The 27,170-nt window shown below is 40.0% G+C and overlaps 1 protein-coding gene across 6 annotated transcripts in view; it reads left to right on the top strand.

Annotated features, from left to right (window-relative positions):
• The window catches only part of LOC125775158 (uncharacterized), an 84,390-nt gene that overhangs the window by 2,789 nt on the left and 54,431 nt on the right, over positions 1-27,170 (top strand). The gene's annotated exons all lie outside the window — the stretch shown is intronic.

The following is a 27,170-nucleotide window of genomic DNA, read 5'->3' as shown; positions in this document are numbered from 1 at the left end:
GTCACAAACTCTGCCACCATCAGCTCTGTGCACGGAAGATCCTTGCTTTTGGTTGGTCGTTTTATGCAAACGGTTTCGATACCAAAAACCCATGACGGGTAATCGACGTTGATCGCCTTCAAACGTAATGCGCCCGCCGAACTGGGTAGGATGAGAAAAATACCTCCCTCAAAAGATATAAGGAGAGTGAACGAGAGAGTGGAAAAGATGAAAGAAAGAGCAACACCTCCCGTAAAAGATGCTTTTTTTCTGGCCATCTTGCCATCACGACCAAGTCCAGTGGCAGGTTCAATTTTTGTGTTGTGTTTTTCCCTTCTTGTTGGTTTGAGTTTTACGTTTTACTTGTCCAGTTCGTTTTTCCCCAGTGGGACTTTTCGTTTGAAGTTTTTTTTTCCTTCTTGATGTAATAAAAACAAAACCGGAATTCAGAAGGCGTACGGGCGTAAAAGGTACCTACAGTGACAGTGAAGTAACTGTTGCATTTCGAAGAAAGAAATCCCGTTCCGGTTGGTTTCAGTGAGTTGTTCTCGGAGTGAACTTACGAACGTGCGCGTGTGTGTGAGAATGCTTTCCTCTTTGCCATAGGTGAAAAGTGAGCATGAGTGAGACAAGGCACGAGTGATGATAGTGAAGTGTGTGTGTGAGTATGTGTCATGGTTTATACAGTGCTGAAAGAATTCTGCAAAGAAATTCTGATTGAAATTGAGGTGGTGTGGAGGAGACCTAGGGGATGAAAGTAAGGGAAAGAGAGGGCAGGTGTTAGGGATTGCAAAAAAAATTAGCAAACCTTTGTGGAAACAAGTCACATACCCATACGTACTATGCTGATAGGTGTTGAAGCTTACAACTAAAAAGGGATAAAAGCATATATTCCCTTGAAACTTGTCAACAACAGAAAGAAAGAAAAAAAGATACAAGAGGAAGCAAATTCCTTTTTTATTGGTTCTGCCTTTTTTCCCCTTTGATAACTGAACACTAGTAGACAATACCCTTCCCCCTTACAATGAGGAAAAGGTGTAAAAGCATATGAAGTGCGTAAAGTGTATGACAAAATGCCAACGGTGCGGAAACATGCGTGACGTGTGCAGCAAACGATGAAAGAACTGTTCTTAGTACTTCATATCTTTCTTTCACATTCTTGCCTATAATAAAAGGAAGTAACATTTTACCAATCGATGTCCAACTTTTTCTTCTCAAAACCTTTCAACTGTATAATTGACTTGTGTTTTTTTACACAAAATAACATTCACCTGACGAGAGGGTTTTCAATTATAAAATAAATGTTTTTTTTTTCATTTATTTACAATCAAAATACTTATATAAAAGCATTCAAACAAAAAAGGGGTTTTTTTTTAATTTAGAACGTCTACAATATTGACATTTTCTATATCTAATGAAAATGTTAAAATCAACTTTTTTCATGTTTTTTTTTTTAATTTTTAGTTTCCAAGGATTTTCTACAAAACACCGTTGAGTACCAAATTTTTTTATAGTGATTTTTTGGTACTCTTTATAATTGTTTATAATAATTTTATAATCACAGCTTGGATATATATAATTTTTCATGAAAATTCTTCAAATCTATTAGGTGTGTGAGAAAATTTTTGTTTGGATGCTTCTGAGTGGGAATCCCTTTCCATGTGGTGTTCTCTAGTGCAGTAGCCGAAAAGTACATAGTACTCTCAAATGAGTTGTCACAAACAGCGAGTTTTGCACATTAATTGTTACAAAAAAATATTTAAAAAATACTTCATTTTAAGACAGTGCATAAACCCCTTTGTGTTGAATGGTATGCCCTACTTAAAGTCATTTAAATTCCTATAACTAAAGAATGATCTACCTTTCCGGACTAAAACAAAACCACCCTGTCTTTGCCGTGTGCGGAAAGCTTTCCCCAAACCATGATCAACACATGCTGACCTAATTTATTTCATCTCGTAAAGTTTTCTTCAAAAACCATTTCATCGACTTACCTTTAAAACGAATCCTTCCTAACTTCATGAAGCAGGCAAGCGAACTTCCTTTTGCGATAAATGAGCTGCTTTCTTGCAGTTTCTCGCAACACGTGCCTTCCATCTGCGCCATGTACAAGAAAATTGTATCCTTCAGGGAACGAATGGGTGGAAAAATTAAATGTAAAAATTCCCAACAAATGGATACAGATTTTGCTCGCAGATATTCGCATCCACACACACATACATATTCACTTGTGGAGTGGAGAAATAACAAAATATGAGCCATATAATTTATGGTTTCACTGGTGTGTGGTTTTGATTGTTGTTTTTTTAATACCACTTTCACACACACACACACACTTTGAAATTACTCTGGAAACGATGATTGCGCCAAGCAGTTGTTGTTTTTCAACGGTTCATCCCGACGACTAGTGAGTGCCCGTCAGCAGCGGATACGTTGCATTGCGTCCTACACAAACGCGAGTAGCAAATGGCGCATCCGGGCTCTAGCGATCTGTCGGTTGAATGTTTCCAGATTGCCGACTTTAGAATCACCGCAATCTCAAATTCCCACCGTCCGTGTGTCTTCTGCGTTGTTGTTTACTCGTGTTTGTGGGCATGTGCGTGTGCGTGTGTGTGTATGTAAATGATCCCCAGCACATATGTACGTGTGGATTCGTTCATTTTAATGCTTTTCCTTCCTGTTTGAAGCTGGAAACTCTCGACCCACCTCCCCCAAAAACGTTGGGACTCTAGGCCTTTCGTGTTAATGGGAGGCAGGGAAGCGACCTAAAGCGCTCTGGCGCTTACCAGCGACAGGGCTAATCCAAGTGGGAAGTATGCACGTTGTATATACCAGCACGGCCCACGCCGTGTACTAATTCTAACCTTCTCGCTTCTTCGGTGGTGGTAGTGAAATATGGAGTGTATTTGGCAAAGAGTGGTGGTGGTTTGTGAATATTTTATATTCCACACTGGATAATATCGGTTTTCGGTGCTTTCTGGTGCACGGCCTTTGGACCCCGGTCGCTCGCACAGCTCCCACATGCTCGCACAGTCCCAAATCTAATGGCATTAGGGTGGAGTGAGTTTCGATGTTAATTAAATCCATGTACGGGCACCGGCATTAATTAGCCTCTCACCGAGGCGGCTGAGAGATGGTCAGACTGAGCGGCACCAGGCGCCTCCATCGGTGAGCGCGGGTGTAGAAAAAAGCTCATCAGAACCGGGAGGGACCGGGACAGAGAGCATCCGGTTAAGGGTACATAGATCCAAAATGAAGAAAATAAGCACCGAAAAAATAAAGCTAACACAGGCGCAACGATGGGACGGGTTCGGAAGGATGTGGATTATCGCTAGCATTAAAGATGAGCTGTTATTAAAGAATGTTGCTCTTGAACTAAGGGGCCACTGAACAGACCCATCATTGCCTGTTCAAATGAAACGAGAAAGAACGAGTGGCCACAAGTAGCGAGGAAGGCAATTAAAAAACAAGGGGGTACTGAAATATACCTCTTCGTGCCGGGAAGTGCAGGGTCAAAGTTTGGTCAAGCGGTGGAGAATGTGGGTAGAAAAAGAAGTTCAATTGGTAGAAAGAAAAAGTTTCTCTATTGTTGGGTACGAGAAGCGGGAAAACAAAAGCAATAAAGCCTCTGCTCTCGAAAGTTTCCATCCCCTGATCCCCCTTACTTACCCTCAACATCAACTCCCCAGCAGAATGAGGTTAGGATTATGTGCAAAAGTTTGCACCAGTAAGATAATTGTTTTAACATTATTTAATTACAGCAAGGGTGCATTCTGTAACGATCGGTAGCAAATGTTACATGGTCATTGTTTTTTTTGTCCAAAGGAGGAAAGAAAAAACCTTTTGTCTTAACTTATCATTGAAAATGTTACATTAAAGGGGGTATTACATACTGCAAAAAGGGGAATTTTTTTAAAGGTAGCAATGAATGTATGACATTAATCGAATACCTATTTTTATGTTGCCAATTTTCAGCTACAAAAAATAGTTTTATATTTTTACAACTATTGGTGGCAATAGACTAACTAGCGGACATTAGAAAAGTCGCATTGTTTAAGTTCTCAATACATTTTTTTTACCTTTTCTAAATAAATTTCTTATCATCGTACGTAGCATTTCATGCATCATTTTTACATTTTAACAAATGGAAATAGATTTTCGAATGCATAAATCAACACAAAAACTTGCACCGAAGAGCTAACGAAAGAAATAAAAAAGGGCATACGATGTTGTCATGTTAGAAATTCGTGTCAGTGTACTTCCCCCTTGAAGTATTGCAAAGTGTAAAACAAGGTTAAAGGTTACCGCACAGTTTGACATTTGCCATTCTTACTCGCCGCATCCATGAAGAGACAACATCCTTCTGCCGTACCAAGCTGCTGTTTATTAAAACAATTTCCTGCTTGCAGACATCCTGTCGGTTGGCTGTCCCTGGCCTTCACGGTACCGTAGTAGTTGCATCATTTGGTAGTGATTTTCCAGCATGTCCTAGTGGGGGAAAAAAGGGTAAAGACCGCACCAAAAAAAAAATCCGTATTTGCAGTGTGTGTTTTTGCAATGATTCAAGTGCAGCTTTTGTGGAAGTTTTTTCACACAAAATGAAAAAAAAAAAACATAATTTGAAGTAGGATTCAAATTGCATTTTCAGATGTTTTTTTTTTCAAACGAAATTGTATCCCAAACGTATATTCATTACATTAGAAAAAACAAATCAAACAGCAAAGAAAGCAGCACAGCTAAATAAACAAGCGAAAAGTTAGTTCGTGTTCGGAGCTTCGTGCGTTTCACACGGTCTGAAAAATCTTTTTTTTTTGTGTAAGTCTTCATAAAAAAACCCACTAAAATCACATCGAATCTACCCCAGCACTGGTGTGCCCCGGTTTTGAAAGTGAGCGAAAATCGTACAGTTGGCACGTCCGAAAAATGTGCTTTTCCAGCGAAACCATTAGTTGATTTTAGGTGGAATTTTGTGCTCCAAAGAACCTGGTGTACCGTTAAAGTGAAGAGAGCACACCCCGGGTTTTGGGTTGTAAAAAAGGGGGAAAAGACAAAAGCTCGGAGAAAATAAATAAAAGTAAGCTAATTCAATTGCATCGTTCCATCCACAGCACCGGTAGTGGGTCTTATGCTAGTCCTGTGTAAGTGAAGCGAAATTTGAAATCGATTTCGAATGTTCCGATGAGATCTTCATATGCGTTGGATTGCTTCGTAGCTTCTGTGAGTGTGCGTGTGTGTTAACTATGAATAAAATCAAACTTCATCAACCATTCACATAGCATGATACAATAAATAAATTTAAATTCGATTCGTGTACCTTATGCTTTGTATGCTAATGCGAACGGCAATGGATGTCTGGTTAGGTTTAGTTTAAGTTTGAATAATTTTCCACACTCCCTTGATGTTGAAACCGGATCAATACGATTCAGCTAAGGATCGGTCAATAATCCTTTTCATGCTAATTCCCAAAAGACTTACCATGCGCAAGAAAAGAAGGTTTTGAATAAAATGTTTTCGACAAGCTGGTACGAAGAGTGTTAAATGCTATTGTATTGATATAGATATCAAAAACGGTACAAAAAAATTCATTTTCCAATAAAAGTAATTAATTTTACATTAAAAATGAAAAGAATTTGAAACTTTTTTAATTAGTCACAGCTTTTTCAATAATTTCGAAGATTTTTTTTGCGATGTTCCGGTAATTTTAGTGTTAAGTAAACTTTAAGCATCAGTACACTAAAAATTTTCTATTACAACTATCAATTTCTGCATGAGCGCTTATTTGCTAGCATTCAACAACATACGACACTGACGAAACTGAATTGCGAGACTTAACAAGGATCCCTATCTAGACCAATAAATTCAAAGAACCGAACTGGAGGAAAAAAATGATCACAACAACTCCCAAAGGAGTAGGAACCATTTTCATACCTCAACGCAAAGCAAGAAAAAAACCCACCACACTTGAAACATTGGATCGATGGAGATTTTTTCCCTACCTAAACCATCAAACCAAAAAAAGGGGAATTTTCACAAACAACAAATATTGACAGTGAAATATGCCCAAAAACATCCCGCAAAGAAACGAAGAAAAAAAATGAAGAGAAAATAAATATAAAACGATTTCCATTCCCTAGCGAAAGCATAATACATGTTTCTTTATCGATTGCAAAGTGGAAAACATTGACAGGATCGTAGGGAAAACGATAGAGATTGAAATGAATACTTTCACGATCTGGCAGGTTCGATTTCCACTTTGTCGCTTCCGAACAGAGATGCTTCAGATAGGGATGGAAGTTTTGTTTTTTTTTTGTTAGCTTCCTTCTATTCATTTTACCTCCATAAAGTCACCTTATAGTGTGACAAATTTTTCGGTTTTGATCGTACGATAAATAGATCAACGCAATAATCACTTTGTTTTGAATAAGTACATCCTGTTAGCATTGGGGCAAAGGAATTGAAATAATTTTGCGGTACGTCATCTTATTTGTTGCTTGCTGACCGAACGAAACCTTCCCTAAAATGTTACCTAAACGAAGAAACTTGTCTTCATTTAGCACCCTTTGTTCTTTTGGGATGATAATTCGACCCTCTTATATCAAAACTTCCTGCCTCATTTGAAGTTTTTCACTAGAAAAGAAAAATTCCTTAGAAAGAAAAAAATAAGCACACATAAAAGCCGATTGTAATGCCGACGTTTTGTGTAAAACCAAAATACACCATAAATAGAAGCCGAGATGGCCGAGAGGACGGTTACAAAACGATACCACCCAAAAAGAGAAAGCAACCCCACGAAAGTCGGTAAACTTGTTGAACCTTTTCCCAATTCCACCGAAAACCAAATCATTACGGACTTCGAATGACCCGAAGGTACTGTGCCGAAGAACGTTGGTCCGAGGGGTTTTTATTTTTCTTTTCTTTCACCCGCCGAAGAAAAATTAAGCCAAGAGAAGTTCGGCAACGGCAGCTGTCAAATTATCGTCATTCCGTTCTGGTACGATTTTTCCTCTCGGGCACCTGAACCTTCCACTGGCAATGATCGAGAAAAGAAAACAATTTTTTTTCCAGAAAAATGTATCAAACCACTGTAACGGTTGGAAGAAGAAAGGTACAAAAACAAGAAAGCTGTAGGTTTGTTTTTTAAATGTGTCCCACCTTTGCTCTCCCTGGCTGAAATGCTGTTTGGTTTGGTTCATATTTCGGTTCTATTAATTTCGGTACGACACTGAAATAGTCACGGTTGCTCGCGCGTCCTTTCATTCCATAATTCCGTAAGTCAACGGTTTCTGGATGGAATGAAGACCAACGCGACGAAATGGTTGTGGGAAAACTGGGAAAGAACATTATCTACCCTGACCGTCCAACTGAGGTGGACGAATATTGGGAAAACATATTATTTTGTCACGTTTCATCTGGTGTTGTGCTTTTTTTCGTTTTTTTTTTGTTGGTTTTAATTTATACCCTGGTTATGGTTTCCTGCTGGCGTTCTGCTTTATGATTATTGTATCGTTTTGTTTCGGAAACAGAAATCCAACAAGTTGTCATAACACCAGGTTGTCTTCATTTGTTCGAGTCAGGTTGTAAAAAATCAGTGCTGGGGAAAATGGATGGGATGGAATGGAAAATATGAGAGTTGATTTATGATAAAGTTTTGAGTTTTTGAGTTTTAACTTATTCTTTATCCGTTTTTGAAATACCACCAAAGTCACGTCATATTTTTTCAAAGAAAAATAACATTTTCTAAAGATATACTTTGTTGTTTGCTTTCCTTTGTTTTAAAGTTTCTATATTTAAAATCGTCGAAACATTTCATTATTTGCATAATTTGTACACCTAAAGAGTGAGTAATTTAAACAAGGATTTAAACAAGGATATTTTTTTGGTGACGCTATTGGGTACTGAAATGTCGTTCGACAGATTAAGATTGTTACGAACATATTTTTTTTAAATGTTAAGAGAAAAGTTCAGGGTTTTTGAGTAAAAATGTTCCAAAATGAATTTGGATGGATGGATCTATCAGACGAAAAAGCTCTGTAGAGCTTTACAAAAGTGAAAAGTAGTCCATATAAATCTGATGACTTTAAAGTTTAACTTGAGAATAATCCAGAAACGTCTGTAGTTTGAACTCAAACATTTTGTTATGCTAAAATTAAGCTAGTAATAATATTAGATGCTGAAACTCAAATTATGGCAGAATGAATGCAATCAATGCAATGCAAAACTTTGATTGTAAATCGATTGTTTGACTACAATAACCTTACAATAAAACTCCACTGGAACTCCTCTGCAATATGCTATTGTGTTTTAATAAAGCTATTCCATTCAATGGCATTAATTAACCGTACAATGTGCTAAGCACCGTTCATTGGGACATGCAGTCAGCTTAAACGTCTTGTTTGTTCTTCGATCTTTCGAACCGACGCGAAAAAGGAATGTTGGCGCATAAATGCTTCACACTCCAACGCATCGCTGTCTGACACATTTTTCCATGCCACTGGACACAAACAGCTTCCTTCTGGAAAGCGCTTGTGAAGCCGCCACAACAACTTCACAACACCACAAACACCAGCAACACCTCAGGCGTTGATCTCGAAGAGATTACAGCACGCTAAATAGAGGAAAAAAAGGCGAGATAAATATCAAACCTTCATCCGAGGGAGAACGGTGATAGGAAAGTCAAGAAACAATGCATGGAATGAAAATAAATCGCCTCACCAAAACGCTAACTGTTCGTCCGCTTTTTCGTTCGCTTTCCGTACATGCAAATAAAAACAGAAGAAGCTTGATAAGCGGCACCACAGTCTGCAATGGGAGACAATAGCAGGAAACAGTTGTTGGCGAACATACGCGAGAAGGCGTAGCTACCCCGGATGCCGGAAACCGGAAAATGGAAGAAATTTTCTCATCACCGGCAAGGAAACCGCTGCCACCGAAGTGTCCGAATGCTCGCATCGGTTCAGAATGCGTAACACGCCGCGCGCCGGTGGAAACGCCGGAATGCCGGAAGTCGAAGTGAAGTGTGAAACAAAAGTGAAACCAACCGCGAATGCGTCTCCATACACAATACTGTGGCCAGCATTTGTATGTGTGTGTGTGTTTATCGGTGCGAGGGTGGAAAATGTGTGGAAAATGCAACGATGGAAAACAAAATGAGACACTATCAAGTGGGTGGGCGAATGGTGACTTCAACCATGCTTTTCTTGCACACTGCTAGCTGTCAGTTGAAGCTCACAACAGCATAGGCTTAGTTGTATTCCTTCAAGCGGAAAAAAGAAATGTCTCCTTTAGTTGCTTCCATCCGTCCTATAGCCAGCTAGTCAGTGCGGGAGAAAATGGACTTTAACCATGTGAGAGGAGCAAAAAAAGAAACGAAAAGACCAGGGGAAAAAAAGAAACAGTAATGACAGGAAAATGCTGACAATGGATACACTGGGTGCTTCCTTTGCCCACATAGAAACACACACAAATAATTCCTTACGGCTTGGTACGATAATGAGTACCGTTTAAGGATCTTTCGTCGGGTTGCGTCTTTTTTTTCCCAAACCCGGTAGCCGGGGTGGGTTTTCGTTTCGTTTTGTTCACCATTGTAGGAAACGACAATTGTGTTCCTTTTCCAGTCCATAAAACTACGCCCAGCATCGTCAGTATTTGCTTTGGGTATGAATTATTGCTTTAGTGCGTTTGTGCCTCAGTCGACGGGGTAAACATAATATTGATTTTAACGAGATTTTTTTTATTTGTTTCTTTACCACTATACAAAACTGCGCTGATTTTGATTATTAGAGATTATTCTCAAAATTAAATAAACTATTGTTGGGTAAATTTGTTTCAGATTCATGTATCTGAATGAATATATTAACCGAATGGTTGACTCGGAATCACTAAGAGATTCACAAATCTTTAACGATTCATAAATCTCTGAAAATTCTTGATCTTAAGGGACTTTCCTAGGGGACTTCCAGGGAGTGTCAAAAATGTTCATCTTAGAGAAACTTTCTATCTCTGGGAGGTGAAAGCTTAGGAAGACTTCACCGTGTTCTATTGTTAGTTATTCTATTTTATCTTTTGAAAACCGACTCATCCGAATCAGGATTCTTCACTGAAGATTTTTTCACATATTTCATTAAGCACAACAATAATACAACAATAATTTTAATAACATTACTTTGTGCTGCAAGTTCTTCTCATGATTTCTTGCAGTATTTTTTTTTTCGATCATTGGTTTTTCATTTTGTTTCTTTAGATGTTAATTTCTTTTTTTTAACTGGAAAAGCTGGAGAGAGCCACACAAACAAAAATACATTTTTTATTTCCTTTTCCTCACTTCGTGGAAATTTCAATACCATCGGTTATTGGGAATGTTTGAAGTAGTTCTTTCATCCTTCCTCGCTGTTAGCAATCAGCATAGAGAAAACATAAACGACTCAGATTGAAATTAGTATTCGAGAAAGCAAGACCCTTTTTTTTGCTACTCCTGAAGGAAACAAACATCAATAAATGTTAAGTGAGTTGTTAGAAAAGAGGAAAAATGGAAAACCATCACAATGCTCTTTTTCCAAACGTCACCTAACGTCGTAAGGCTGGGCTATGGCCTCCAAAGGATATTGAAAAGAGAATATGCTACCGGGACTTAATGATTCATGGACAATCGGTAGTATCTGTGAGTGCAATCACTTCTTACATTTCCGCAAAAAAGGGTTTGATTCGGGTTCCGAATTCTACACAATTGAACAAAAAAAAAAATGGGTGCATAATTACGTGATGCTAAACAAAGCAAACCACCATATGATGTCCCAAAAGCATCCACATGTGCGAGGTACGGAATGAGATCGACCAGCCTTCTTCTATCGAGAGTATCCAGAAAAGCCACGAGTGTAAAGCATCCAAAAAACCATACGTGTGCACGTTTGTTTATCTTGCGGCAATCACAAAACCGTGTCGTACGCTAATTTTGCTCCACCAAACAAAGACACTTCACACGTTGCACGTTGGCCACATCCATTCGCTGCACGACGATTGTGATGTGATGCTAATTAAAATTTAATTAAAACATACCTCCTGCAAAAGCGCGTTCCACGCACGATGGAAAACCGTTCGGTTGAATTTTGTACGTACGGTTTTACTCTCGCGGTACGATTTTACTTGCGCTCCCACGCAAATAGTGCGACAAGGTTGACTGAGTGGAAAGGTGTACGATGTTGTTGCAGAGGGCGTTTAATTATTATTAATGAAGATTGATTTTTCGCCTAGCGTGTACTTATAGCGATTAGCGAATATATCTATTAAATCCTGCTTTATGGTTGTTTGCGATGTTGTTCTGTACGGTACTGTGTTCGAGTTAGATTGTATTAAGTGTTGTTTAATGAGTACGAGTGGTGTTGAAATCTGCACCGAGTGCAGTTTCAGATTAGCCTGACCAGTGTGTCCGTTGTTTTGGAGAGCTTTTTTGACGCAAAATTTCCACCCCTCTACGGTGACAAACTTGCTAGCACACTTTGTCACAACTCGCTGGCTTAGTTGTAAAAAAGTTTTTCGTTGGAAAAAAAAACAATCAACACGTACAAACTTTCTAATCGAGAAATGTTGCAAACGAAAGCAAAATTTACTTTACGCCGAAATCTATCCACCATTACTGTGTCACGAATGCGGGGTGAAAAAACAAAGTGAAACATTTCCCAACACATAATATGCACGAGTCACACTACACCGAAAGTGACATCCTTTATGTGGAACACAAACACACAGTAACACTTGCCAGTGGACAAACAAATGCAACAGAGTGTGAACAGCAGCAGCAGCAGCAGCAGCAACTGCTCCCCATCAAAGAAGTAGCCATCATCACACGTCTGGATGGTGTAGCTTACCGTGGGAGCACTTTACCATGCTGGTGGTAGTAACGGTACGGTGTTTGCATGGTGTCACCATGTTTTAAAGGACGCAGCTAACGGTTGGGGATCTTTTTTTGTTGCGTGCTGTTACTTACCAACAAGGTTGAAAGGAGTAAAGGAGGAAGTGCAAAGGAAAGAAGGAGGAAAAGCGACCTCCACATTCCTGGTGGAAGCTGTTGAAAGTTGGTTTAAAATTACCTTTCGCATTTCGCAAATAACGCGAAAGTGCAACGAATGTTGGTGACAAAAAAATAACAAAAAAAAAAGTTTTCCCGCAGTGCGCGCACGATGGAGACGCCTGGTGGCTGACGTTTGTCGACAAGGTGCACGCACGATGGAGGCGCCTGGTGGCTGACGTTTGTCGACAAGGGCGAGATGCAGTTTTCTACCCTTGGAATGTTAGTTGCGTTACGGTTATATTCAGTTTGCAGCACACAAGCTAATGTTACCGTGTTACCGATTAACGAGCATTTGAATGTATGCCAAAGTGGGAAAAACAAAAAAACAACAATGCCTGATAAGGACAAAGAAGCTCCAGCACTGCCCAGCACCAGTAACCGATCTAGTTAGAAACATATTTAATTTCATAACCCGAAAGGATGCATGCAAAAAAAACACAACCAAGCAGATATGATGAAAGCATAACAAATCAACAACTGTTTTGTTGCTATCGGGAGGCGCCTTGTTCATGATGGAATCAGCTTTCCCTACACTTCGCAATGAAACGAAGAAACATCGAGCGTATAAAAGATTGAGACACACGTTAAACATTCCGGTATTATTGTTTGCCTGCCATGGATGGTTTTTTTCCGTTCCGTTTCCGCTTATTAATAAGGATGTCCCGGGGTGTGGCACAAGGCGTAAACTTTTAATTGGGTAATATTTGGCCGCTGGCTGGCTGACTACGGTGGAACAAAAACAAAACAAACGGGTTAACACAGCGAATGATGCATTGAGTGCGGTCGTGTGAGGTTGTTAAACTTTCCTTATGCTTTATGAGCATCTGGGGAAATATGGCTTTCCCCGAACCTGTTGTGAAAAATGGCTGTGTGTGGGAATGTTAACGAAGGAGCAAAGGGGATAACAGACCGATCGATCTTTTAAATGTTGTTTCTGTGTTTGTTTTAGTTAAAAGTTTAAGACCGTTTTAAAAAGTTTCTTAAATAGCTTAAAAAAACTTTTTTTTGTTATTTCAAACAAGAAAAGGACAATTGAAAAAAAATAAACAGAACCAACCCACAAAATGTTCTGTTCTTTAGTAATGAGAAAGAAAGCATCCTCTTAAGAGGCTTCAACCACTGCTTATTTTACCACTTCTAGAACAGCACAGTTGAAGGTAGTTAAAAAATATTTCACAATGTTACAGCAAAACTTCAAACCACATGAATTATAGCGCAACTGGGCACTTCGCCGTGCGCTTACTGCCGCATAACAATTGCAACATAAACTGTGCCTGTGCTTTCCACTTTCCGAGATGTTTGTTTGTTGATTTTGGTTTTTTTTTCGCCTTTGGCGTACGATTTTCCAACAAGTTTCCCCCTTCTCCCCTTTTTCCAGAAAAAACAGTAAAATTGCAACTTTTATTACCTGCTAGCAAAGTGAGTATGCAACCAAATCCCATACGCAAATGTGCTAGCAGCAGTCGTAAAATTGGCCACCGGTTGGTGTGGAAGAGGGAGAACGGTAACCCCGAACAGCTAAACAGAATGGCCGTACGAATATTGTCCATTGGAACTGGGTTTGAAGGAGAGCAACAACAAAAAAATAGGCACGCACAAACACGCGCACCAGTACGAACATTACAACGGCGGAATGGAAGTTTTTTTTTGTTATTTTGTTTGTTGTTGTTTTACGGTGCCTTTTGCAAAGTTTCGAGAAGGTTTTTGCAAAACAACTACCATACAAAACCAGACAAACTAACCGGTGAAACAACGGGCTTGTTTACAGAAGAAACATAAAATATTAAAGCGCAAAAACTTTCTCTCCTGCAACAAACAAGAAAAAAAATCCTCCCAATACCCTTCAGTTTGCCGGACGCCCAAAAGTGGGACCCACGGTATGTTGGTGGTGTTGCGTTGACCGCAGCCATTTTGCTGGAACTTTTATTTCTCCCTCTTTTTCTTTCTTTCCTTTCCTTTGCTGCTTTGGGTGCAAATATTAAGAGTGTAATGCTTTGCTTTGTCGCTCGAGTTTACCAACCAGTTGCGGTTACGTCTGGTTTCGTCAATACTTTGAATGTGTTTGTGTGTGTGTATGTGTGTATGTGTGTGTGTGCTTACGTTCATCGTCAACATTGTTACGACCATGTTGCTGGCCATCGCGTAACGAAAACCACTGGTGGCTGCTGCTGAAGTCTGTTCCCGATAGGTCCGCAGAAGTTTTTCGCGCTCTACAGGCGCTCAGCAGCCGTACAAATGAATTAGGATTTTTCCCCCGGACGGCTTTTTGGGTGTTTGTGAAACTTCTACCGAAGCTGGTAAAAACGACATAATAAAGGTGCAGAGAGAATCGAAAGCAATCTTCCGCTTGCCTGCCCACATTCTGGCTTATTAGGCAGAACTACTGCAAAAGAGTTTCAGAACGAACGTAGCAAAAAAAAAAACACATGAAATTTCTTCGCTCCTTTCTTTCCCATAGGTTTCATGTTGTACAAGGCTATGTTCGGTTGTAATAGATTCCAATTGGTATTCTATCGGGTATCGTTCGAGGAAAAAAAACACACACAAGGAATACGATGATGTGAACGATGAACAAACATCGATGCTCCTAAAACCAATGGACTATCTGGGGATTTATTCATTTACTAACTTTTTGCGTTATGTTGCCATCTGTTCTAAGTGTTGTAATGAGTGTTTAATCATGCAATTCATATAAGCTGTTTCGAGTTTTTGAGCTATTGGAAAAGAATTGTGTCGATCGCTAAATAAGGATAATACCAGTTTTTACTTCATTACTTTTCAACTAACAATAGAAAATTACAGCTTTTCTTGGGAGAAAAAAAGATTCATAAAGCTAAACGCTATGAATGAAATTAAAAAATTTAAAGAAGTAAAAGTAAAACAAAATTAAATACTTTTAAATACTTTAAAAGTATTTAAAGCAGAGAAATATATGCTTTAAAAAATCGGAATTTTCCATGATGTATGCAATCCGTACGGCACAATTTTCCAAGAAGTGTACAATTCATGAATCCATTTTTAAATGGCCAAAAATAAATATATTTTTGTCACATCTATTGTAATGTATGTGGATCTTGATGCACTAATAGTTAATTAAACCGCTTTTAAATGACAAAAAATGGTAGTATGTAAATATTTTTATACATTTACTGCGAGAGAATAAAGGTTGTTTATCCTATGATAAATATAAATATATATTCAGTCACACAAAGTTCAATAATATTAAACGCGCGAATAAATCATTCGCTGCAATAAATCATACTTCTTGACTGATTTATGCAACCGTTTTGTACGTGCTGACTTGACAGCATTCGCAGTCTGACAGTGTGAGTTTAATGCGAACACTATCATAAACGTGTCCTCCGTGTCTATTTATCCGCCACCTCAATCAAACCATCTGGCGTAACATTCCCGGTTTGCATTCTGTGTGACGTCGGTAACACACCACAGCAATGTCTTTCGCTTACTCGTCGGTTGATAGCGGCGCCATCACACACAAACCGGTGTATCCGTTTCGTGCGGTCGGGCAGAAAATTGTGGCATTGTGCAGCAGACTGCAGCTTTTCCTCTACACTGCGTTTTTTTTATCTTCTTCGATCTAGTGATGGTTTCTGGCAAAAGGGGGGAAAAGTTGTATGCAGTGGCTTTTTTTTAAACCAGAAAAGATTTTGTTTTTTCTCTTTTGTATGTTAACAAGAGGCTTTGTCATTTCCATTTCATCGGGAGTATTTCCACCGACGAGACTGGTACTGGACGCCGACACGACTAATTGCTTGGGGGATCTCCATATTGTTTCTACCCGAAACCATGCTGGGTGAGCAAAAAGGGAATACTTATTTTACTCTTTTGTTTTATGTCCATTCGTTCGTTTCTCCTTTTTTTCGCTGAGAAGAAATATCCGGACACACGCTGAGCTTGCCGTCCATTTTTGGGGAAAACTTTTATTTTTCATGTTTTTTTGCAGAGTTCGGGTCTCAGAGAACTGGGTGGAGCCAGTGCATAGAGGAGCGATGCAACCCAAAACTGGCCTTTGTTAGCCTGTTTCCCATCATCAATCACACGCCAAGCCAGCCCATATGTGAACACGGTGAAATTTGACGATAACCGCCGGCCATGGGTTTTCCGGAATGTTGCCAACGATTTCCCCGGTTAAGCACTGGTTTTTGGTGCTGCTTGTTTGCTGGTTTTGGTGGTGTACGGTTTTTTCCACGGCTGTCTGTGTTTCCGGTTGTTTGGCCACATCACAACCCACAACCAGTTTCCAGCCTTGTTATTATCTTTTTTTTTCACTCAATTTTTATACTCTGTTTGGTTTGGTGAGGAGCCTATGGGCTAGTTGAATTGCATATTCTAAGGGGTTACATTTTACATTTGCTTTTTGTTTGTTTATGGGTTGGTGTAAAATCGATAATACACTTTCGGATGGCTTTACGAGTGGATTGTAAATATGCAAACAAACAAAAACTGTCCCATTCTATGTGCGTGCGTGCTTGGAAAATAAATGCAAACAACTAAAACTTAACAACAGCAGGATGGAATTATAGTACCCCACCATACCCGGGCCGTGTATCAATTAATTGAATATTTGATATCGGCTTTTCATGTGGCTTATGGTTTCGTTTTCTGTCATGTTAGTTTAAAGCAATTTCTTTATGCGTTTGGTTTGGTAAGCGGTGTTGGGGTTTGTAATGCCTAAATCAAACAACAGCACAAGCAGATTGTATTTTTTTCGATGTGAGTTTTTTATGTACTGAAGTGCGCTTATAACGCTGGTCAATTGTTCCTTTTCATAGTTTACATATCGTTTTAATTAAACAAAAAGGTAGTAAAATAATTCACTAACATAAAAAATTGATAATACAGTACAGTGCTATACAGTAGAACGTTGTTTATCCGTGAATTTCTTAGAATTAAGCCCGGCTGAATAAGCGAACAACACAGATAATACATTCATCTGCGTTTACTGAGAAACATTACTGCATAATGTGCTGTTCACAAATCGTTTTAAAATTTTGAAGTTCACAGGATTTCTTTACTTTTTAGTTTGTTTCTCATAAATTATTGAAAGCTTTACTATTTACTGCCATCGATTTTGAAACTCTTACGTCAAATAGCGTTCAGAATTGTAATTATTCGTTTACAGTAAAATTTTGCAAGATTCTTTAACAACAACTAATATTGTCATATTTATGAATTACTCAACTACTAAATAATTCTTCAATGTGTCATCGAGTCGAGTTGACATTTGTAGAAAATCAGCTTGCGCCCTCTGTGTACAAATAAGAACACTAACATAAAATTATTTTCGTATTTTTTTTTTTGCAAAGAATATCAAACTGGTGTTATGAATCAACACTCAAAAATCACTCCCTAATTCGGGAGCGAACTTTTAAGCTCACTTTTATCAAATTTGACGACACGCGGTACTGTGTACACAATCTCATCCCTTTTTATCACGGACAGGGCGTTACAACAAGGCTTAATTTAATGAAGCTCCTTAAGAACTTCAATATCCTTGACTTGATTTACCCATTAGAACTCAACCCCCATGCCAAGAATGCCATCAAAAAAGTGTAGCATTGATTTGAGTGTTGCTGCTAGCGCAAAACCTCAACATTTGTGTGTTTGACACCTGCGTCTGTGTACAAGTCTGTCTAAAGCTTTGCAAGTCTGCAGTAAAATAAGCAACCACTGTTTCGCTTTTGTGTACACGGTGAAGTTCATGGTTTAAAACACGCTGCTACACTGTGCTCCTTTCGTCCGTAAGCGCGAAACATTCCCGGCATAACTTATCTCTTCATTAACATGCCATTGGTTCTTTTACAGTACGGTCGCTTGCGCCACGTTCACGTAGGCTGTGAATTGGAGTTCATAGAGGAACCCTTTTTCGTGAAGCTTTTCTGTTCGTCCCTCGCACAAGGGCTTCGCTCTTGTCATCCGACCTGGTTTCCTACCTTGTCTAGCAATAAAGGCTTTCCCACTTACGTGCCTTGCTGTTTTGAAAAGGTGTTTAAAAGTGCCGTAAAAAAGGATGCCGCTGCAAATTCCAAACAATGTTTGTAGCTTATTCTTACATTTTTCCCCTTCATGCTCTCTCTCTATCTCTCTCTTTCTCTTTCTTTACCTGTTTCTGTCCACCAGCGACTGTTAAATCCTCTCCCTTATTTGCACACTCAAATGAACACATTAATCTTGGCCTATCAGAAACCGGAGCAATAAAGTCCACGTTGCACGTTCCTTTTCTCCTTTCTGACACCACCTTCCTGAATCCTCAATGCTTCAAACTTCCACAAATACGAAATCATTTATTTTGCGCAAGTTTTACATTTAACACTTGGCAGGATTGTTCGCAAATGGTTCGTTGTTTGCTGAGTTCTGAGTTCACACCGACTGAACTGAAGGTGGATCAGAAGAAAGCAACACCCGCATTGGCGGCATCGGTTCGGACGGAACCACCATTGGGTGGAAAAGTTGATATAAATAATCAACGAGTTGGAATATTTATTACAGCCCATTCTTCCGCCATACAGCCCGGCCCCACCCCCATTCTGCTCCATTCTATTAGCTTGTTTGTTAAGTTGGAAATTGTTACTGGACCGTGTGATCCAGCCGGGCTGGGGGGCAACGTTTCGAAGCTTTGCCGTTCGGCGAACAACCTGACAACTCTTTAAGTAACCGATTCCACTTAATTTAACGCATTTACGCATGAAATTAAACATTACGCTAACGGATGGAAATTTTAAGCACAGTACCGATGGTGCGGTTTGCCTTGGAAAGCCCTTTATATCTCAATCACAATCACAAACAAAAAAAGCTAGCTCCCCAAGGGACTGGTCTGGCATCTTTGCTTTGTTTTGCAGAGGATGGGGAAAAAAGAACATGCAAAAGCGATACCGAGGCATGCCTTCATCGGTATGCCGACCGGTAGGTCGACCATTGTGGGCACCCACGCCTCGGTTCGGTTACGGAATGTATAAATAATCATAAACTGATCCACTTTTAAAAGGTTGTGTGAATGCGTTTTGAGTTCCTAGTATTGTTTTTTTTATTCTACAATGAATTATATTCACAATCCTATGCAATGGCATAGATTTAGAACCTTCCTTCGAATGTATCTATTTCGCATAACAGACAAAACGCTTCAACACAAATATATAGGGTGGTCCATTTTACCATATCTCGCGAAGGAATAAATTACTCCCTTCGGTCTCACTCACACACATGCACATAGGGTTTACTTCGAGAGCTTCGTATGGGCCTGATGTAGGCTACGATCAACTTGTAAAGAGGAGGTGAGGCACTGCAATAGCAACAGAAAAAAACAAAATGATATCAGGTAGTGTCCGTGTGCTGGAAAATATACACATACACACACATACACACCCACATAGATATAGAAGGAAAAGACAGTGCATTTTTGCGGGGGGGAAAGGGTTGCCAATGCCTGGAGGGTGGAAGACGTGATAGGCGTCCGGTGAAGGTGGAACCTGTTGAAAGTGTTTCATAAATCAAACGGAAGCCTGGAATGGATGCTACCAGTTGCTTTCTTTGTTCTACTAGCACGCCACCAGCCTGCCAGCCTGTCGGGTCTGATGTGTACGTGAGTGCTTCGAGGATCACGTAGAACGCTGGGCGGAACATTACGTCGACAAGGCGAAAAGTTACTTCACCGTACGGGGGTTTTGTTGTGGATTTGATTTAATTTATTATATGCATTTTAAGGTACAAATGCGCTTTCTTATGTAATTGTAGTTGAATCTTGTAATTCAAATTAGGTTTTAAAAATCAATTATTTCCTGGTTGACAAGCAAACACTTCCAAAAAAGGGTTTTCTTTCTCAGTTCAAGGATAATATTATTTTAAAAAATATGCAGAACATTTATCGCAACACGACAACAGAAATGGTCCGGGAATTCTTACAACTTTTTTCTACCGACTCAAGCCCAAAGTTTGCTTTCCTGAATAGGTAAGAAATAATTTATTTTTTGCATAATTAATAATAATTAATATCAAATATCCAAAGACAAAGCTAGACACATTTCAGCTTACCCTCTTTAAAACATAATCTCAACGTTTAGCTTTATCCCTTACACAGCGACGAACCACCTTACACAAGCACGTCCATGCAGAACGGCAGAAGCCCGCCCGTTCGACCGTGGTTCCGAAGTGTGCACACTTTGGAATTGAAAAATGCTAAGCGAGTGTGGTGGAAAATCCAAACCAAAAAAAAAAAAAAACAGGAAAGCAAGAAGCAAACTGGAACGAACAGTGTTTGTTCCTTCTACACTACCGTAGCCCATCCTGTGAATCAGAAAATCGTGCCAAATCGTGCCTCGATGGTGTCATTTGGGTACAGTGTCGTCGCTATATGCGATTTTTGCTGCCGGTGCTAGGTTGGTTTCAACATTTTTTTCCCTGTGTCTCCTCCCCCCCCCCCCCTCCCCTCTGTGTGTCACTGGATGGAAAATGGAGTGCTGGAAAATTGTAGTTACAGCCAGGGTCGTTGCGTATTGTTTGATGTTCCGTGTTTGGAGGCGTTAAAATGCCAGACGGAGGCCGATCCAGGCGCAGTTTGCATGGTTATGAATGATTAGCTTCAAATCACCTGAGCGCCATCAATCATGGGAAAAAATGTACCTTCCATCTACCCCTAGAACAATCAAGACACACAACTAGAAGAGGATGGGGGAGTGTAATTTGAATGAAACGAAAATCAAATGTCGACGTGTCGAGCTTTTTTTTTTGGGGTGGTGGGAGCTTTTTTTATCCATGGGAAAGTTCACAGTACGGTCCTTCAGATGTATTTTAATACCGGCGCGTACGGCGTCGCGTGCATAAATTTTCCTTTCCAAAACTGACACCTTCGCTTGCCTAGGCCCTTCTCAAGCGACACTTCGGTAAGGTATTTGATAGTATTTGACATCGGGGCAACATGTTGCGTGCTCGCTACGACTGTTGCGTACTACTACGTTTCAGCTGTACGAAGAAAATTGGAAAGGGGGGGGAGGTGGCATTTTGTTTCTTTGTTTACTCAATTTAATCCCCGATCGCACGGGGAAGTGGAAAAAAATACATGGTCGTGTTTATAAAACGTTTAAATGATGGTGGGAAAAAAGCAAAAAGGAAAAGATTGAAATGATTTCAACAATAAATAAAAGGTAGAATTTATTTCCCGACACGTCCCCATTCGAAGCAGACGGACTTGGCGTGCCAGGAAAAATCATTCATTATGACAAAAGGGGTGATGGAAAAATGTGATCCAGTTGTAGGCTACCGTTGAAAGCTTACCCGTTAGCAGGCGTATTCATTTCACTATAGAATGCAGTAAAGCACATTATTTTTAAAGTTTGTGTTTTTTTATGGCCGTATCTGGGTAAAAAAGTTTGAACGTCAAAATCGATTTAAATTAAATTTCAACCCATACACATTAATGGACGGTGAATTAGTTTTCATCTTGTTATGCTTTGCCCGTGGTATCATCACATCGAGGGCATAAAAAAACAACCCTGAACTCGACCAGCATCGGGAACCAAATGAAAAACCATTAATATAATCTAAAATCCCCCTCCATTCCGGCACGGACGGAATGTCCATTTGCTAGCACAAAATACAATCCAAAAGAAAGAGAGAGAAAAAACTGAATCCATTTCAGCAAACAAGCTGTTTATTGATGTTTCAATATCAAATTTGCTAGATGGTGGATGGTGAAAATTTGTTGCAAACGAGGATAGAAATAAAAGATCAATACTCACCGGAAGAAGATCAGTCCGAATGAAACAAAAAACTGGAGACTATTTCTGAATGGTTTAGCGCGGCACAAAATACGCTGTCCGTCTGTCTTGGATGAACTCATCCGCTTCAATTGCTTCCGATTTTGGGGTGAACCCGACGTGGAATGGTGGATGAAAATTGATGATTTCCGGTCCCTCGGGTGGAATGCTTACTGGCGGGAAGGATAGCATAATGGTTTAATTTAGAAGTCGAGGTAATGATGTGATTTGTTTCCCCGCTGGGGATGCAGTATGTCTCGATTCGATTAAATGAAAATATATGTCGTATTTTTTCATAACAAATTTTGCAACTAAGCGTATTAAGGGGTGCTACTAGTATGCCCCTTTATCGATAAAAATGGTCTGTTTGGGAGCTGAAAAAAATAAAGATAATAACCTTTTGCCGTAAGCACACCAGCGTGTGTAACATCGACCGTTTCGTAATGTGCAAAATGAAGAAACAGAAATTGCTTTAAAATCTCACAACGAAAATAAACACACAAAACGCACAAACCGTAATCGTAATGTAACGATCGAACATTTGCAAATAGGCATTTTGGGAAGAGGTCCGTTTTGGTTCGCTTTCGGGATGGAACCATTGCTACCCAGTTGGATGTTTATTTATTTACTTCACACTCTTCACTGCGGACGAAGTTTTGATCATTTTCGACCATTAGCGCCTTCGAGCAGAATGGATGTGTCTGTTGTACAAAAACCAAAAAGATTAGTTACGAAACCTGACGAGCAACAACTGTCTGTTAATTTAAACGATATTTCTTTCTACAAAATCAATCACTCGTTTTGAGGTAAGTTTGCATGGCCCATCAAAGCGATTTGTAACGAATGGAAAACTTTAATTTGAAATTGAAAGCTTTCCACCATGATCAGCTCTAAACCAAATCATCAAGCACAAACTATTTCCCATACCCGGGTCAGCTCAGCAGACACTTCTCGAGACACTACTCGAACCCGGGTTTCGTACTCTTGTTGAAACACATTTATCATTTATCTTGAAGATTGGATGGACCGAGTTTCAGCCATCCACCATGTCTTGGGAAAAGTTTCTCTCCAAGATACCATTCGGAGACGATCGAACGTTTTCCACCGAGACTTTTCTATGCGGTGTGGTTTCAATGGTGTTTGTTATCTGTTGCGCAATGATTCGTCTTATCGGTTTTGTCATCCCAGAAGCACCAGGGATCGTCTGGTTCGAGTTGTTGTTCCAAACGTTGTCATTATGTTTGATCAGCTCGCTCGCTCAACGATACATTGCACAAACCCCGATGGTTAGAAAACGAAAGATTATAAGCCCACAGTGCTTTCGAGCGAGAAAAGAAAGGACAGCTTTTGTTGTGTTCTTTTTTTTCCTTTTCGCTACTCGTTCTTTGCAAAACCATAAACGAGAGATGCTACTTGGGGTTGAGTTTTATTTTTTATCCACCGATTCAACCGGTTCGGTGTATCGAGTTTGAACAAAATTGAATTTTCCATCGAGTGGATTGGAATGAAAATGATAGCAAGGGATAGAAATGAGAAAGAAGAAAAGCGTTGGGATGCGACAAAGGAAAAAAACAAAAAAAAAACATTGGTTTAGCTTGGAGCCATCGGGAACCAAGTAACGTAAAGAGGCGAATTAATGAACGAAATTGATAAATTGAAAATGTGGGAAAGTGCGCAACACGTTCGGTTTAGCGATGGTTCGATTTTTTTTGCTTCGTTTTTTGTGTGAATATAATTTCTTGAAATACTGTTAGATAAGATGAATCAGGATGATACAGGTCTTTCGTTTTGTTTTCTTATTTTTTAGGTGCTCAAAGGAAGGGAGTTGAAGAATTGAGTTTTAATTAGAGTATCAAAACAAATGCCTTTGCTGTTTGGTCTGTGCGAAGTTGTTTTGGTAAGATAAATAATTATTAAAAGTTATCTAATTTTTGGCTATTACAAACTTGCAAAAACATTTTTTTCTTGTTTAATTTTAATTTTAAGTCTAAAAACAACAAAACAATGTAACGAAAGCAAAGTTCTTATCTCATTAAAATGGAATTTAAAATCATTCAGCACACCTTGTGGAATGCAAATAATTTCTTCCCATCCGGCCACAGGAACCGACCGTGCACGATCAGCCGAAATAGATTTGAAATATTTTCCCCTTTCTCCTCCCAATCCCGTTCCACACCACAGTTTTACACAGTTCGCACACACGCCAAATCAGGCAAAACATCTTGTTTCGTGTACATCGTATTTTGTTTGAACGCGTGGCCAACATTTAAACACACCGTTCAACGGGTGCGAACCGGGATTGGAATTGAAGTTAATTCAAAGATTAAAATACCGACCACTAACACCAAGGGCCAAGAGCAGGGCCATATATGCAAGGGCAGGGAACTGAACTCTGAACTTCAAAACAATCGATTCACCTTGGACACACAGCGCCACATTCGCCCGGTGGGGGGAGCATTCTGGGAGTTCTGGTCTAGGTGAAACTGGTGAACTACCACCGAATGGAGCCGAAACCAATCAGCACTAAAACAAAATCCAGTCGTAGGCTAAAAATAGAAGCAAATGTTGAAGGAAAAGAATGCGCTAGACGCCACCACCACCTACACCTAGAGCCAATATGGTCCAATGCTGGAAAAAGGGAAATCGGTGCAGTGCAAATATTTGGACGCTGGTTTCATGTTTTCCAAATTTAAAATTAGCTTTTAATTAGCTATCCGCTAATGGCAGTGTTTATCAATCGCTTTCGGTCAGTGGAAGTGAACCATCAGTAATTGGGGAATGGCAAAAAAAGAGACAGCGAGAAAGAAAAAAAAGAAACCACAGCATAATCCTAACCATTAGACCGAGTGTATATTGGGGGTGGTGGAGCACATCTTTGACTCGATAAGATGACCCAGATGGAAAAAAGGTCTTTTCGTGCTGTGAATGAATAGAAGAAACTAACGTTATAATCCACAAAAGACAAGACACTGCAAATGGGTTTTGATGATTTCAACTAGGAACGTCTAGGAGAAGGGAAAAGTTTGTAACTTGGCAAACAGAATCTGTTCCAGTGAACGTTGCACCTTCGTCATCATCATTCCCATCATCATTAGCGCGATAAGGGCGGTAAGAAGATGTTGGTGGGGGGAAAAAAGATTGTAAAAATAAAACCAAGAGTCAGCGTGCAAAAACCAGACACACTCAACAAGTCGACCCCCGCTGTAAGGGAAAGCATGGTTCGGCTTCTAGGAACTTATCCGTCTGAAAACAACTAATCTCCAAATCATCCAACGTTACGCCCTAGCTTCGACCGGCCACGACCTTCGCCGATCTGTATGTGTGTGTGTGCGTGTCCGTCCGTCTGTGAGTTCAACTTTTTAAGTGATGCGTTTAACCTCAACATGGGTGTGGAAATGGAATATAAGGTGGGGAAAAAACAAATGGCAAGCCGACCGGAAAAAGCCGTTAGATGACCATTTGTGGGCCAATGTTTCTTTCTCTTCACCCTCTTCCTTTCTTTCCATTCCACTCTGTTTTACAGCTCCGATTTGTATCTGTGGCTTTTTGGGTCTTCTGCTCGCATGCGTTCTACATTCAATAGGTGACCGCACACGGCGCGCCTCTTCAGAAACGGAAAAACACATTTGACATTTTCTCACTCCTGCCATATACAAACGAACACACACGGACACGGTAATCTCTTTCGTCCATTTTGAGGTTCGGGTTTTGCTTACGGTCATTTTGGATGTGTATTTTGGTTTCGCCAGCAACTTTCCCACGCGCCTAGTCCGACCGATGTTCCCGCACACACGAGCTCAATGAACCGAGATCGAATTCCCGGATCAGATTTCAAGACCGTCGCTTACCACACACGCTTACACCTAACGAACCGTGAATGGATATCGTCTCGCCAACTCGGTTTCAAACACGGTAGCACAATTAGTCAACGAACTCCGTCATTAGGAGGGGATTCTTTTTTTGTTGGGCGGGGGGGGGGGAGGTTGGTAGTAGGAAAACCCCAGGGAGAGTGATGTTTGGTGGTATATGGTCTTTATCCGGTTTCGGGTTTGAGTGATTGGTCATTGACAGCTCGGATTTTGGGAACGCTCTTTAACGAACGGTGACGAAACTTTCTTTCACATTTGCCGACATCGTGTCAGATTTGTATCTCGATGATGAAGAACGTTGCCGATGATTGACGTGAGTGATGGATCTATTTGGCTGCTTAACGGTGAGTTGAGTTGCTAATCTTCTGGCACCATTTAATGGTTCCGGTACAGATTAACTTATCATTATAAGACCTTATTAGTTGATGATATGATGTAGTGAACTTCTTCACCAACACCACTATCCAAGTTGTGATACCGAATTGGAAAAGCAAGCAAAATCAAACCAAAAACCACCAAATGTACCGACAGATTACACCAAAGGGAAAAAGTGAAACTCACAATCAGAACGGTGTAACTCGTCCAAATAGAAGAATGGCAAAACTTATTGAAACTACCGTTTGCTACCGGATACGAAAGTTCGTTCACCCTTATCGTTTGCGTAAAAGTTTTAGTCCCTTCCTTCTCGAAAGACAGAAAAAAAAATCGTCTGCAAATCGGGTTGGAAACAGGTCCGCAAAACTTTACCACATTCGTTGTTCGTTACACTAAATTTCCTTTCCACTGATGCACGGCAAGAAGTTTTACACATTTCATAGCTTTTCACACAAACACACACGTACCAGTAACCAGGAGAGTTGGAGCAGTAGTATACACTTACTTAAATGGTATTTTGTGATTAGCTGGGAACGGGGATGAAAACCCCTCCATGTTGGGGTTGTGAAAAGGGAATTCACATAACCAACTATGGAACCGGGGTATGTGATATGAAAAGTAACGATTTTCCCCGAGTTACATAAAGGCAAAGCAACAGGCGATTGGCAAAGAAAAAACTAAAAAAAGCCCCCCAAAAACCACGATCGAATAACTTTTGCGACCTTCCGGTCCACTGTTCTGTTGACACAAGTGATTACGAGCGTCGATCTCTTATCTCTCATCGGCAGCATGTGCCGTCTGGGTACGAGTTCGGTTTGAAAGTTCGGTTCAATTTTACTGCTGGTTCGATGCGCCCCAAAGTTCCTTACTTTGTACCAAGCGACGAAAGACTTCCCTCGAGAGGATCTCCCAAGCAAGACGGTGTTTTTGGTGGGTGTGTTTGCTAATTCGTATTCAGAAAGTATCACACATCGTGTGAAACTCACACACGTTAGACATCGTGGGTAGTTCGCTTGCAGGGGTAAAGCAACAGGGTTGAGAAATTGAATCATGTTTTGGGAGTCTTGTTTTTTTTTTGTTCCTTTGAGATCTTTCCCCCGGTAGTACTATTTG

This window comes from Anopheles funestus, chromosome 2RL (assembly GCF_943734845.2).
Source record: "Anopheles funestus chromosome 2RL, idAnoFuneDA-416_04, whole genome shotgun sequence".
Taxonomy (NCBI): Eukaryota; Metazoa; Arthropoda; class Insecta; order Diptera; family Culicidae; genus Anopheles; species Anopheles funestus.
The sequence above is the reverse complement of the archived record's forward strand: the minus strand, read 5'-3'. Positions and strand labels throughout refer to the sequence as shown.